Source organism: Sinocyclocheilus rhinocerous, unplaced genomic scaffold (assembly GCF_001515625.1).
Source record: "Sinocyclocheilus rhinocerous isolate Xijiao unplaced genomic scaffold, SAMN03320098_v1.1 scaffold425, whole genome shotgun sequence".
Lineage (NCBI taxonomy): Eukaryota > Metazoa > Chordata > Actinopteri > Cypriniformes > Cyprinidae > Sinocyclocheilus > Sinocyclocheilus rhinocerous.
The window spans coordinates 435,528-439,708 of NW_015659918.1; positions in this window are offsets into that span (position 1 = coordinate 435,528).

Below are 4,181 nucleotides of genomic sequence, written 5' to 3' on the forward strand. Positions count from 1 at the left end.
ACCACCTGCTGGCAACATGAGATGTCATGCTTTACACCAGGGGTGTCCACACTCAGTCCTGGAGGGCCGATGTCCTGTAGACTTTTGCTCCAACTTGCCTCAACACACCTGCCTGGAAGTTATAGTATGCCTAGTAAGACCTTGATTAGCTGGTTCAGGGCTATTATTTACTTAAATATAAAATGTTTTTCTCTATTTAACAACATTACAATAGTGAAATACGACTTCCCCTTACTTATCACGTCTCTTGCACGGCGGGATGTTGGACTCATGAAAAATAATCACGTAGTTTGTATTCACCAAAACTGATTTACTGAAGTGAAAACACAGACGGAATTGGCATTAGTGCGAGCGCCGCCTGATTTACTTAATGTATACTGCGTGAGGCGGGCTGTGATTGGATGATAACAGGTATTGGTGATCATTCTCATGTGATCAGCAATGCTGCTGTTGTATCAGTCAGTGGTTAGATCAGCGTAGCAGTCAAAAAACGGGACAATGGAAGTCACGCTCGGGACAAATCAATTAGGCCCAAAATACGGGACGTCCCAGCTAATACGGGATGGTTGGCAATTCTAATGAGAACTGTAGAAAGACAGAGGAGACCGAGAGGAAAACAAAGCCAAAAGCCAAGCAAATTTTTGGGTAAGGTCATGACCTTGGTTGGTGTGGGGCAGGCCAAAATCCCCATTTTAAGAAGACTTAAAATGTTAAAACTACATGAAATTCCTAACATGTTAGGCTAAAAACGTTAGGCTATTTTATTTTATTTATTTATTGTTGTTGTTGTTGTTCTTAGAACATAGGTTATCTAACATACAGTTCTCGGAACAGGGGGAACATGTAAACATGATTTAAATGCTTTTAACAAATATCAGTGGTCAACAAAATGTACTCTATTCTTAGAACACGTACCATGCAGGTTACAGAGAGAGAGAGAGAGAGCAAACCACAGGAGTCAAATATCTTTCCATTTGTGAGAAGGAAAACAATAATATTTGGGAGTTTTTCAGCTCACAAAATAATCATCATTGTCCACTGCATAAACACAAACCCATTACCTTGGTGTTAATAATGCCATGTTCTACTGTTACATATGGACACAAACTAAATTCTATATCAATTCTAATTCTCATTAAAATCAGTGATTTCCCAATACTGTCATTGGTTAACTAAACTGTATGTACTGCAGTGACGTCTAATTGGAATTTGATTGCTTTTGATAGTGTGCCACTGTCACGATCTGTGATGACGAGGAGCGTGGAGCGAGGAACGAGGAGACGTGGAATACAAATGCAGTCTTTAATCCAAGGAATAACAGGGGAATAACACACAATCCAACAAGTAGACCCGACAAACACTAACTGAATGGACTGGGGCTTTTAAGCACAGGACAACGAGGGACTAACGAGACACACCTGGAATCAAATTAGCAAATCAACATGAGGGAAGAAACTGGGTCACAGGGAGCAAAACACACACAGGTCCATAATCCTGACAGCCACCCTGTAGTTTGAAAATTAATTCTTGCAGCTTGCATGCAGCCTTCAGCCAGCACTCCTCAATTTGCATAATCTAACAACCACATCTGTTTGGTGTAACATTAACACTTCAGTGCAATTACAAAAACAGTCTGCTTTATGAAGTGAAACTGTCTCATGTGACCCCTGTAATGTCTGATAACTTTTTCTTAGGGAATTAATTATTATTAATTCATTCAGGTTTTGAGAGGACTCGAATCTGAAAATTCGAAGTCAACCTGATTAGAACTGATTTCGTGTTCTTTGTTCTGTTGTTTATTAGCTGGTTTATTTATGCTGAAACCAGTCACGAGGCAACACTGCCGTTCTGTTGCTTAAATTAGTCCAGATGCAGAGGTCAGTTATTGCGGTCTTAGTGCTTTTCTTTGAGTCTTTTGAGAAGATAAGCCGAAGGGGACAGGAACTGCTGAGACACTGAGCTGACCCTGTATGTAGTTTTACGACCGCAGATGGCTGGGGAGGAGAACCTTTAGTTTTTCCGGTGGAATGCAGAGATTCAATGTTCGTTTGTGTCTGCTCACAGATTCAATGGTTTCTCGTTTTGAAGACAGAAATCCTACACCCCTGACATTATTGTGGTTTTGGTCCACCATCTTAACGTTCTGTCATCATAAATTTGACTTATCAGTTTGTGTAAACAGCATTTTCAAACAAAGATTTAGTCTATTTAAAGTGATTCATAGACAAGAAGCTTAATTTTGGCAGCTGCAACCTTGAGCATATTACAATACAGTATGTGCCACCAAATTAGCAGCATCTGTGTTAGAGTTTAACTGATTGTTGTTTGAGACCAAGAGCTGGGAAAAATTCTGAATTTAAGAAGTTCTACAATGAATTGGCCTTAACCGACAGAATGTAGAGTTGTAATTTAAATTAACTGAAAAAAATTACTAACTTACAGTAGCATTTTGTCTTGTTCCCCTTGAGGGAACTTGCGATGTGTCAGAAATGCATGACTATGTCCTGAAGCATGTGTGAAATCAGTCCAATGGAATGGTGAGACGTCATGGGCGGGGTGACATGGAGAACAGGAAGATTAACCCTCTGGTCCTCTTCGTTTGGGAGTCACACTTGGCTCCTTCGTGGTCAAAAGTGACCGAAGCCTTGAAATGTAACTTCTTTTTTTCAGGAAAATCAATTTAATACATTTTTGTTCAATAATATTTTTTTATTATTATTTAGAATTTTGAGGGGATTTTAAGATATACAATATTTATACAATTTTAATTAGCAATTTTCCCCATAAGAATTAATATTTTTGTTTAATTATTTAATTATTATTTTTCAATAAATGGATTCCCATTGTTTTTTTAGACATAATTTCTTCATTTTATTAGGTTTTGCTTTTAGATATATATTTATACATTCTAAAAGACTAATTTTTGTCAAGGTTTAGATATTTTTGGTTAGATAAATATCAGGTTTTGCATTATGATTACAATCAAACATTGTATGAGTGTGTGACCGAGCGTGTGTGTGTGTGTGTGCGTGGGTGTCTGTTTTGCACTCTTTATATTTTAGAGTGTCTCCTCTTGATTGCTGTGCACTTTTTTCTGCACAGTGGCTGATTTGTAGTTTGTACCACCAAAATATTTTTTAGTATTTCCCATTCATTTCCTATGTTGGTAATTTTTGACCGGGAAGGAGCCAAGTGTGACCTTTTTTTGACCCTTTAACATATCCGAATCATGTCCATGATTTTTTTTTTTTTTTTTGTGTTCACATAGTCCCCTTGGAATTATAAGGTTTTATCTATGTTCTGAGCAGTTTTGAGATATTGAGCTTCAAAGATTTTGCATTCCATATAGCAAAAATTATATGGGCAACAAGTTTCTTTAAAACATGAAAATGACAGGGAGCCTAAATGTATTCTAAATGTACAATATCAAAATCCTCTCAAATTTGTAAATGGGGATTTCTGGAATGGGTCAAATGCAGATAGAACCTTCTAATTCAAAAAAAAAAAAAAAACGTTTCGCTTGGAATTATAAGGTTCTATCTGGCAAAAAAAATAATTGAAGCAATAATTTTCAAGAAACACAAACACGTTACTTATAATTTGTTTTAAAACATAAAATGAGTGTTGTAACAATGCGTTGACATGCATGAGAAAGTTAAATTTAATGGTTTTTATGACATCCCTTACCAAAAAGTAGTATACTTCAAGTTTATATTAGTAAGTATACTTAAGTAAAGTTCAAGTATATTTTTAAGTATACTTTATGTAGTAAGTATACAAATATCAGTGTACTAGTAGTATACTTGTAAGTTTACTATTTCAATACTCCTTGGGACTAAATTGGCCCACTTTCTAGTATATAAAAGTATACATTTAAGTATACTTTAAGACTTCACATTTTAAATGAATGGTTTTTTTCTTGTTCATGTTAAGCATTTTAAGCTTTTGTTTAGACAGAAAGCAGCTACTGTAACAAAGTTAAACTTTAACTTTTAACTTTTTAACAAAGTTTAATAAACATTGAAAAATGTTTCACTGACTATATATAATTAAAAATATTTCACATTTAAAAATATTTAAATGACTTAAACTATGCAACAACTCAGTTTTTACCAACAATGTAAAATGTAACATTTCATCTCACTTAATGTAGTATACACTTTAATCCAGTGTGCCATAGC